A 12069-nucleotide genomic window follows, 5' to 3' on the forward strand; every position below is an offset into this window, starting at 1 on the left:
TTTTATGCCAAGAACGCAGACAAACACTGCGTCCAAGACCTCCAGCAAATCAAGCACCTCCAACTACAAACGGCGGCAGAGGCGTAAAGCCAGCAGCAAACGAGCAAAAACAAATAAGAAGGAGAGGACGGGGATATTGGAGGAACAAACAATAATGGACGAACAGGTAGAAAACACCATCATCAATCTGTCCAATGTTGTGCTGACGAAACAAGAAACAAATATACTAAGACTTGGTCTCTCATATGCGCCACAAAATAACTTTGATTATGCAGCAACCAGACTTGATTTATACAAAGGGGTACGAAAGTTAAAATTGAAGAAGCATTTTCTTATCAATACACCCAATCAAGCAACCAACAGACAAGTCTTTACAACTGACATTAAACGAGGGGTGACGACTTTGACTCAATCTGATGCACCCCTTTTACAAATTATGGACGATTTAAACAACGAAAGCAATCATACAAATGAAACCTTGGAAGCCAGTCCATTCAAACCTAAATCCTCCTTCAATCCAATAATGATTCGTGATTCCATTGACATTTTTCATGAAGCTGTAACCACACAAATCAAAGAGCTACATAGGAAGACACAATCCAAAACAAGACATTACAACAAAGTCAATCAGCAATATCGATTGTTAACATCCAAATTACAAAAAAACAAGGAAATTATAATCCGCAATAGCGATAAGGGCGGCAACATTGCAATTTGGCCAACAACTTTATATAATAAAGAAGCGTATAAACAACTCAATGATCGTGATTGCTACACAAGGATTACCACGGGCAACATGAAAATCACACACAAGGAATTCCATCTTAAGCTCGCTAAATGGAAAAATGCGAAATTGATCAGCAATGATGAATTCAAATTCTTAAAACATGACAATCCCACAACACCGACCATCTATTTCATCCCAAAAATTCACAAGAACTACAACGAACCCCCTGGAAGACCAATAATCAGTGCTAAAAACAGTTTGGTGGAACACACAACAAAATACATTGATTATTATTTACAGGAGTTTGTACAGAATCTACCATCCTACGTAAAAGACACTAGTGACTTTCTCAGGAAAATTTCGAACTTTGAGTGGCAGGATGATTATTTACTGATGGCATTGGATGTAACCTCCCTGTACACCAGCATTAAACATACGGACGGTATAACAGCAATCCAATATTACCTTGCACAAAGATCCACACAGCATCAAGAACATAGCAATATGCTTGTAGAAATGATTGAATTCTGTTTGCATAACAACACCTTTATGTTTAATAGCCAACTATATCAGCAAACCAGAGGTGTAGCTATGGGGGCCAGCTTCTCCCCAAGCTATGCATGTCTGCACATGGGCAGATGGGAGGAGCTGGTCCTCAAGGAGGAATTTGTTGATAATATCATGAATAATGTCAAAATCTGGCTCAGATACATTGATGATCTCTTTGTAGTTTGGCATGGCACACCACAACAAGCAAATGAGTTCATTCAGAATATCAATGTCAACAATATGAATTTACATTTCACCGCCACAGTCAGTCATTCCCAGATTGAATTCTTAGATACCCAAGTCTACATAAGCAATAACAAAATTGAAACCCGACTTTTTAGAAAACAGACAGAGGGTAACTCCACCCTTCATGCATCCAGTGCGCATCCTAAACACCTTATCAACAGCATCCCCTATGGGGAAATGCTGCACATTAGGTGCATATGTAGCAACAATCAGGACCTAAAGGTAGCACAGGATGAAAGTAACTGTCGCTTTATGCAACGTGGGTACAAAACTATTGTCATTGACAATGCTATCAAGAAGTCCATGTCCTGGAGTAGGGAGGAAGCTATTAAGGACAAAAAAGCTGACAAGAAATCCCATGATAAATCTAGGAGGGCCAGCCCTGATAATATAACCCATGGCAATACTGAAGGCACTAATTTGAAAGAGGAATTCCGTCTGATCATTCAATATAGCCAACAACACAAAAGTTTGAATAGAATCATCCAGCGGAATTGGCCTTTGGCACTCAGTGACCCTGTGATAGGACCCCTGCTGCCGCAGAGGGTGTCCATCACTTACAGTAAGGCGCCCTCAATGAGAGACACACTAGTCCACACAAGTCCTGAGGTGATTGACAATAGCAGCTGGATACAATCTGTTAAAGGATTTTTTAGATGCAAAACCTGCAAGGCATGCATTCAGGGAGTCAACACCAACACATACAAAACCCCGTTTAGTGATCAAAACTACACTATTTCCAAGTTTTTAACATGTAAGACAGAATATGCTGTTTATGTTCTCTCATGCCCCTGTAATTTACGGTACATAGGCAGCACTAAATTACCTGTCTTTAAACGTATCCTCCAACATCTAAGAGCCATCACAAATCAGGATAATACCTATCCTGTTGCACGGCATTTTAGGGAACAGCATAAATCTGACAACCATTTTCTTAAATATTATGTCATAGATGCTATCCCACCAAGCAGGAGAGGAGGTGACTGTGAAAATAAATTAAGAAAACTTGAAACACGGTACATCCTACAACTGGATACTAAGCACCCCGCAGGTCTTAATGTCACGGAGGATCTGTACATATTTTTAATTTAATACGGCATGCTTGCATGTCCCTACAAACATTGGACGTCAATCACACGTAACCTCAGCTCTTAATACCTATTACAATTCTTTTTACATTTGTAAATCAACTTGTCATACTAGCTTTTATTAACAGATCCTCTTATGTATTACAAAAATACGATATTTTACTATTTATTGTAATTTTATAAGGTGTTTTTATTAACATCTCGTAATTCAATCTTTTTACTGTATTTATTATGGTTAGCATATATGTTCTTAGTGGCACCTATCTAGATGTGATATTATACAGATAGGTCGATAGATATATTTTTAAGGCTAAATCACCTTTTTATCTATTTATTTTTTACACAAATTAAATGCACTGACACTTATGCACTTTACAGGTGCAGTCGGTCCACTTTGAATGGGTATAGATGAACCTGATATTAAGGAATCCACCCATCAGTAACATAAGACAGAGAATTTGCCTAAAAGGTAGGACTATGGTTTAAAACCACATTAACCTTAAATGATGAATGTTACTAGAACAACAATATAGGTCGAGGTATTTAACAAGCGAATTTCTATGATCATTCGAACGCAAAAACAATAACTGGAGGCAATGTCTGATCCCACTATATATGCAGAGGAAATATTACCTCTTAAAACAGAATAAACAAGACAATAAGATAATGTATTATCAACATGAACCTACATATTTACTTGAATGGCCCCTTGAATTATGAAAGCCCGGTTTATTTATTTGGCTCTTTTTGCACATACATCGCACATAACACATTGCACTTTTACAGAAACAATAGCTGTATCTTTTATTGTTTTTGCTTTTAATTAATGTACCACGATGGAGGAAAGAGAATTCTTAAAAATTTCTATACTTAGACAAGCATTGGGCACAGCAGGCATTATGAACGACATGGTGGTATTTTACCGATATGTATAGATATGACTAGGTAAAGCATATTTACCAAAAATGGTGTTAATGTGCACCTTTGAAAATGAAATTGCATCAAGTGTTTAACCATTACATAAATACCATGTGGGCTTTACACGATGTAAATAAGGCCAAGCTTTTGTCTATGTCTATTTTGAAATCAGTATGTCATGTCCGTCATGTGGTCATCAGCACACTCGTACTTTCACTTTAAAAGGGAGTTACCTCTATTATGCCACTGTCATGTGATCAAGGCTCAGGCGAGCCGAAACGCGTAATGGCGACAAAGGAATAAAGGAATAACTTTGTACGAGTGAAAAGTCCAGCTAACTATAACGCCCCTGAAACCTATGGTTTTTTCAGTGAATTTCTGAGGTTTTTTAAATGCTAATTCCTAACTATAACGTGCCTGAAACATATGGATTTTTCAGTGAATTTCAAAGGTTTTTTAAATGCTAATTTCTAACTATGCCTACAGAGATAGAACATGTGAAGAAAGAAGGAAAAATGCACAGAAAATAAAAAAAGAAATGCAGAAAGAAGCAACAGAAGTCCTCAAAGATGAAGAAAAGTGCAGGAAGAAGGATAACTTTCAGAACGAACAAACAGAGGAGCAGAAAGAAGCCTTGTTGCAAAATCATCCTGTACCCTCAACTTTTTCAGACGGCTACTGGTGGTAACTGAGTCTGACTAACCAGTCCTAGAGCCAGTGCTATGTTAAAAGACACTCAGAATACAGTGAAAACACTTACACACACTAGGGAACACTCTGCGTTGGGGTCCCCCTGTGATTAGCATGACCTCCTCTGTAAACCCCTAGTATATAATAGGGGAGGGGATTAAAGCTACCTCTTAAAACGCGCCACAGGGCGTGTTTGCACACGTCACCTCAGGCCCCGTCCCCTCCCTTCCCCACTGTATAAACACGCCCTGTGGCCGTTTTAAATTGGGAGATTAAGTCCCCTTGAATCCTGAGGGTCCCTCGGGTCCAACTAGACCACTAGGTACCTCCAGTAAGCGCCACAGAGCTGCGTTGCAGAGAGATGTAAAAAGGGGCACGGCCTAGACCACCTCTCTGCAATGCAGCGCAGTGGCGCTTACTGGAAGCACCTGGCGGGCTAGTTGGCCCCCAGGGTTCCTCAGGATTGATGGGGAATTATTTCCCCAACTGAAAACGCGCCACAGGGCGTGTTTGCACACGTTAACTCAGGCCCCGTCCCCTCCCTTCACCACTGTGTAAACACGCCCTGTGGCCGTTTTTAGTTGGGAGATTAAGTTCATTTGAATCCTGAGGGTCCCCAGGGTCCAACTAGCCCACTAGGTACCTCCGGTAAGCGCCACAGAGCTGCGTTGCAGAGAGGTGTAAAACGTGGCACGGCCTGGATCACCTCTCTGCAACGCAGATCAGTGGCGCTTACTGGAAGCACCTGTTGGGCTAGTTAGCCCCCAGGGTCCCTCAGGATTGAAAGGGAATAATGTCCCCAACTTAAAACGCGCCACAGGGCATGTTTGCACACGTCACCTCAGGCCCCGTCTCCTCCCTTCACCACTGTGTAAACGCGCCCCATGGCCGTTCTAAGTTGAGAGATTAAGTCCTCTTGAATCCTAAGGGTCCCTAGGGTCAAAGTAGCCCACTAGGTACCTCCAGTAAGCGCCACAGAGCTGCGTTGCATAGAGGTGTAAAAAGGGGCGTGGCCTCAGAACACCTGTCTGCAACGCAGCTCCCTGGCGCATACTGGAGATACCTGTTGGGCTAGTTGGCCCTCAGGGACCCTCAGTATTGAAGTGGAGTTAATTCCCCAACTTACAACTCACCAGGGCGTGCGTTTGCAGAGTGCTGCAAGGAGGGAGCGTGGCCTCCGGCGCGATGCCGGTCTTTTATTTTTTTTATTTTTTTAAGGAAGGCTGTGTGGCCCCCCTTCTTTTTCTAATTTATTGGACCTGGGGACCCCATCCCCCAGGGCCAGCACCCTAATTTTTTTTTATGAAAAAAATTAAATTGGCCCTCCCAAAGCCTTAATCGGCCCCGGGGACCCCAACCCCCGGGTCATGGCCTTTTTTTTTTATTATTCTTTAGGAGGGGGACTGCGTTGCCCCCCTCCTTAGGCCACTTATGGCCCCGGGGAACCCATCCCCCGGGGCTGGCCTTTTTTTTTTATTGAAATTTTTTTAAATATATTCATAGAAATACCTAGGACATGCTGGACAAACCGTATGTACCTATCACCATGACCATTTGCGTGATATTCATTAAAAGGTGACTATGCATACAATGAATCCACGTGGAATGTATTTACACCGCTAGTGAAGCTCTGACTGTCTGACGCCCTACCGTGCCTAATCCCGGCGCCCCCGCCGGTGGGTACCCTCCAAGTAGACACCCTTGTCGTTTATTTATACAAACATGGGTAGCTATTGACGGGCACATTTAATACACACGCACACCAAGCCATTCAAAGGGGATTCAACAAAAATTCAACCAAACTATGCAAGAAACCCCCCTCACGGTTAACAAAACACACATCCACCGCCAGATGTGTAATACTTTTTATTTTACTCTCTGGAAAGGAGACAAACCTCACTTGAGAGTCACAGCGTGCTCCTGGCTGAGCCCAATGCTGTGTTACACCCACCAGTGCCCGCCGAGTGCCACACACCTCTGTGTTGTATTCCACCAGCTAGTGTGTATGCTATGACACTCTCTAGCCCATGTGCACTGTAACACCACCCCGTAAATATGTTATGCCACACTTGCCTTCGCACGGGTTATATTGCCCCATCTAACGTGCCTTATTTTATATTACAACTTTAGAGACTAGTTAGGTTATACAACACTGCCCTGTGCATATTACACTTAGTCTGTTGTGCTGCCACTGCCCTTCCTGCCTGCCCAGTGTGGTCAAATTGTTGCCTCTGCACTCTCTTACCTGCCTTCAATTTTCAGAGTCCGTTCCCCTGGCCTCTGCCTCTCGACAGTATCCCAATGAATGACTAGATTGCTAACATTCTACATTTATTACAAAAGTGTGGAACTTCTGACGTCATCTTGATGTAATCAAAACTGTAATACCTAGAGCATTTCCTTTATAAACTACATATATGAGAGGGTCGTATTTGCATCAAAATTATGGTTAGTGCTCTAAAAAACTAAAATGAGGACATATTTTCTGAGTTTTCAAATAGCGACAAAGAACTTTTAAATTATTTGTAATCGTTATGTTTTTGATCTTGTGTGATGTAACCAATGCTCATGTAAAGCACTCCAATACCTGACAAGTCTGCAATATATAAAAATGCAAATACACAAAAAATAAGTGTTTTGCACACTTCTGTCATTGGGCTACATGTGGGCTACATCTGGGTGATATTTGTGCTGCATTTGGGCTCTTTTGTCTCTGGTGGCCTTCTTGGGAGATTTATTTGTTATGAAGTTTCCTAATTTCCTCATTTACTGCAGTCTCCTCAGTAGGAAATGTTTTCAGTTTTTTACTTTGATTCCATCAAGAAGGTATTCAGATATGTCACACATTTGCCATAAATTCTGAATGTTAGCACTCTAGTTGCTCATTAGATCACTGTAGTAAAGCTACTGCTCACCAGGGAAGTCTGCTGCTGGTATTCAAAGTGCATGTTTCAGTCTGCATGTCAGAATTTTTTTATGAAATAGAAGAGGATTTGAGAAGTCAAAATGTGCCCTAATTTTTCTTTCTGCAGCACTAATCATAATGTATATGGCATCACTACGTCCTACGCGTTTCGGAGTTAACAACACTCCTTCATCACGGGCAATAGACAGTAAATATTTCTTCTATGTCTATGTCACGTGATCGGCACCTGAGCACTTTATAATCAAGTAAACAAACACAGTCTATTGCCCGTGATGAAGGAGTGTTGTTAACTCCGAAACGCATAGCACGTAGTGTCGACAAAACAAATTGCACCTTGAATAGAGGCCGTGGCTCCAGTGTTCTTTGTACCCTTGGATCGAAGGAAACACGCAGTGGTAATTGTTTGGATTTGTGGGGGTGGCTACCCCTACAGCGAGCCCGCCGTGATAAAGGCTCAGGACCAAGCTAACTTTGGTTGTGGATATATATATAAATATATATATTACCTACTGGCGGTCGCCAGTAGGTACTTATAGTTAGGACCTATTTTCCACAGGAAATCCGCAACATTCTATTCCCAATAAGTCTATCACCGGTTGCTGAATCCTCACGAAATTTTCCAAACTTTTGGCCAGCTCTGCTCCGCTTCTACCCTGAAAGTTTCTTGGTGATTCGTCAAGCGGGGGCCGAGAAAAAAGGGGGGTTCCAAAATGCGTTTTCCCCATGCAATTTCCCATATTATCTGTTGTCGGAGCTACAGCCCGAACCGCTGAAAGGAATGACACCAAATTTGGCAAAGAGGTAGTCCTCAGTTCAGACTCGTGCTTTTTGAATCCGTTCAGTAGTTCCTGAGAAAATTAGAGTTAAAAGTACATAAATATCTATGGCCGCGGAGGATCCGCGGACCCTACACGCACCGTAAGCGCACCCTCCCCGAAGCGAGGGCGCACCCTCCCGATCGCCCGCTGAATGCTAATTGGCTGTCGAGTGTCTCTCTACATTCGAAACCAGGAACTGTTGGTGGCCATTTTCTGCCTCGGTAGAAGCGAGGCTGAAGAAGCAAGGAGAAAAAGTGTGTAAAACATATAAAGGGGGCAGAGTGGAAATACTCTGACCCTCTAGAGATGCTTAGGGGGTCCCAGAAGGACCCCCTGGGGCCCTCCTTTAAAAAAAAAAAACGGCGAAATTGCGTGTGCGCGCATCCTATCCCGTTGGATGCACGGATTCTCTCGCGGTGGGTTCACGGATCCAAGGGGAAAAAAAATGAAATTGTTGAGAGATAAAGATTAAGCTTAAGTGTTTTGTTCTTGAGTGGCTCTAAAAAGAGCCGTTGTGTTCATTGAGAGTTTTTGGTACTTATAAGTAAGTACCTATACAGAGTCTAAAGTTGTTGAGGAAGACTGTGTTTCTTTCATCAGTAAAGTGTACTCCATCTCTCCTATACATCTCTTGCATATGAAAGCGCAGATTGTTATTGTAAATGGACCCCATTCTGTAGTCTCGGAGAAAAGCGGAAACAGATTTATTCACATGTTTCCCAGCTTTCTCAATCTGTGGACAAAAATGATCGGACCAGTTCCATTTCTGCCTTTGGCATAAGTTAGAATACACAAAGGCAGTTTTAGGGAAAAGTGAAATCAGTTCTGCAAAGGTGTCCTTCATAAGCATTTCCAGACCTACCCCAGTCAAAGTGCCTAGGTAATTGCCACCACAGTGCACTATTATGAGGTCAGGGTGTTGGATTTGCATGAAGGATTTCACCAATGGCATCAATTGGTGCCACTTTAACCCTCTCTGTCTAATCCATTTAAAGTCTACATTTGGCAAACCTAGGTCTTTGTGAATGCCTTTGTTTTCTGCATACCTTTGGCTACAGAAAATGTAGCTGTGTCCCAGAATCCACACTCTAAGCATCTTGTAAGGAGGTCTGGATGCACTCAGATGGTTTCTGTAAATGAAATGGCAGTTTGGAAAGTAAGATGTTTCTAAAATGGTGGCTAAGATGCAATTTTGAAAAAAGACAAGAAATCATTGGTTGGTTGACAACCTTCTACACTGAAAGGTAGGGTGCATATTTCTGTTTTTTAAACGCATGATTCTTATTGGTTAACAAAAACTGATTGTAAGGAACATTATATATGATAAGCTGATATGTTGAGAAGTCAAGCACACTTGCTGTCTTGATTAGCAACATTGTGTGTGCTGAACTTGTGACCTGTGTGCTCAGTACAGTGTTCCATGACCTGTTTCTATGGTAACGGGCAGAAGGCAGATTGGGGGAAGGGTTGAAGTTTATGTCATTTGGAAAGGGTTGAAATGTTTAACCAATAGAAATGTGTGTTTGCTTTTGAATTTATGTGGGAAGGAATGTGATTTGATGTTTATATGTATATGTGTGGAAAATGAGAGGGAAACTTTGCCATTCTTTGGTTCTGCTGACAGGTGCACAGTGCAGAGATTTTATATAAGAAAATCTGGTGTGTGACTGATATCTGGTGTGTGACTGATATCTGGTGTGTGACTGATATACTTCTTAATCTACAAAACATCTTGAAAGGTGAGTTATTTAATTGTATGGGGATGTATGTAGACTATTTGTATTTTAATCAGACTGATGTATTTCTTCTGCTAAAGTGTAGGGAGTCCTTTTTTTCTCTACAATCTTATTGACAGTGTGTGTGCATGTAGAAACCATTTTGTGATGAGGATTTGTTTTTTTCATGTGTTTGTAGACAGATAACTATGCAGTTTTTATATTTCGGTAGAATTAGAAACCAGTCATTGTTTATGAATTTGTGAAATGAGTTATGTTTCTGCACTAAAATGTAGTACTCCTTGTAGATGAAGAAATGTGTTTTGGTATAGTGCAAGGGATAGTGTGGTTTGTCTAGAATCACACAGAGAGCCTGTGTGCATTTGGGAACCACTGTGAGAGAAACATTTAGTAACATCGTATATTTGCTGACAGATAACTCTTTAAAAACCTGTCATGTTGTCAAGTTTTAGTAGCATTAGAAGCCAGTCTTTGCTTATGCGTTGATTAAATGAGTCAGGCTTTGACACAAAAGCGCACTTTTGAAAAATGCACATTGTGTGCAGTTCCCTTACTACTTCCATAGTAGTAAATACGTTTTGGTAAACTCCTAGGGATAGTGGTTGTTGTCTAGAATCACACTGTGAGTCTGTGTGCATTTGGGAACCACTGTGAGAGAAGCATTTGGTAACATTGTGTATTTGGTGACAGATAACTGTTTTAAAACCTGTCATGTTGTGAAGTTTTAGTAGCATTAGAATCCAGTCTTTACTTATGCGTTGATTAAATGAGTGAGGCTTTGACACAAAAGTGCAGTCCTGAAATATGTAGATTGTGTGCAGTTCCCTTACCACTTCTACTGTAGTGAATGAGTTTTGGTAAACTCCTAGGGATAGTGGTGCTTGTCTAGAATCACACTGTGAGTCTGTGTGCATTTTGAAACCACTGTGAGAGAAGCATTTGGTAACATTGTGTATTTGGTGGCAGATAAGTGTTTTAAAACCTGTCATGTTGTCAAGTTTTAGTAGCATTAGAAGCCAGTGTTTGCTTATGCATTGATAAAATGAGTCATGCTTTGACACTAAAGTGCAGTACCATGTAGTATTGTCTTCACTGCACCAGAACTGAAAATGTAAAAGTTTTACCCAGGCACTGTCCTAGAAGTAGTCTGATGATTTAGTCAGTTTCTAATTACTTATGTTGTGAACCATTGTTTACCAAATAGACTGCTTCAAATGTCTATGCAGTATGCATGTAGTTCTCTAACCACCTACACAGTTGTTTTTCACACCTTCAATTCCCTAGTCAGTATCCATACACTTCCAGGAAACACCCTGTCACTCCCTTTGCAGTCCTCTAGTGACCCATTCAGCACCATGTACTAATCCATTCACTGTGCAAAAACCCAAACACTTATAAATTCACCAAGACACTCTCTTTCCAGTACTCTAATGATTCAGTCACTGCCTAAGTATTCATGCACTGAGCCAGGCCTTAGCACATGGACTGCTTCAAACCCCTATGCACTATGCATGCAGTCTTCTAACCACCTAGACACTTGTCTTTCACACTTTCAATTCCCTAGTCAGTATCCATATAGTCCAGCAAACATCCTGTCACTCCCTTTGCACTCTTCTAGTGACCCATTCAGTACCAAGTACTAATCTATTCCCTGCGCCAAAAGCCTACCACTTATAAATTCACCCAGGCACTCTCCTTGCTGTAGTCTAATCATTAAGTCAGTACCCAAGTACTCATGCAGTGAGCCAGGCCTTAGCACATGGACTGCTTTAAATACCTATCCAGTATGCATTCAGTCCTCTAATCAGCTACACAGTTGTCTTTCACTCCTTCAATTCCCCAGTTAGTATTCATACACTTCTAGCAAACACCCTGTTACTCACCCAGTGTGTCTCCTTTTAGTACTGTAATCATTCAGTCAGTTAGCATGTAGTCTTTTAGTGAGGTAGGCTTTAGGGCATGAACTGCTTCAAGGTAGTATGCACTATGTATGTAGTGTTTTAACCATCGTCACACTTGTGGTTCAGGGCTATAGTTTCTTAGTCAGTTTTTATATACAATGTGTTTGTACAGTAATGGAATACTGTAAATTTGAAAGTTATTAATATACATTTATTTGTGATTCTTTTTTGCAGATACTGTTTTTCAACGTTAAAATAGAGAAATTATGCCAGAAAAAAAAGAAAAAGAAAAGAACAGAGACAGGAGGATTATTTGAAGAAACATCAACCACAAGTATTGAATGAACAAGATAATGTGGCTAAAAGGAAAAAATCTTCTGGTAAGATCACGAAGCAATTTATTAAAAATGTTTGTAGGAGCAAATAGAATGTAGATAATGAAGCAACTTCTGAGAATTTATCAAGTAAGA

This window comes from Triturus cristatus, chromosome 9 (assembly GCF_964204655.1).
Source record: "Triturus cristatus chromosome 9, aTriCri1.1, whole genome shotgun sequence".
Lineage (NCBI taxonomy): Eukaryota > Metazoa > Chordata > Amphibia > Caudata > Salamandridae > Triturus > Triturus cristatus.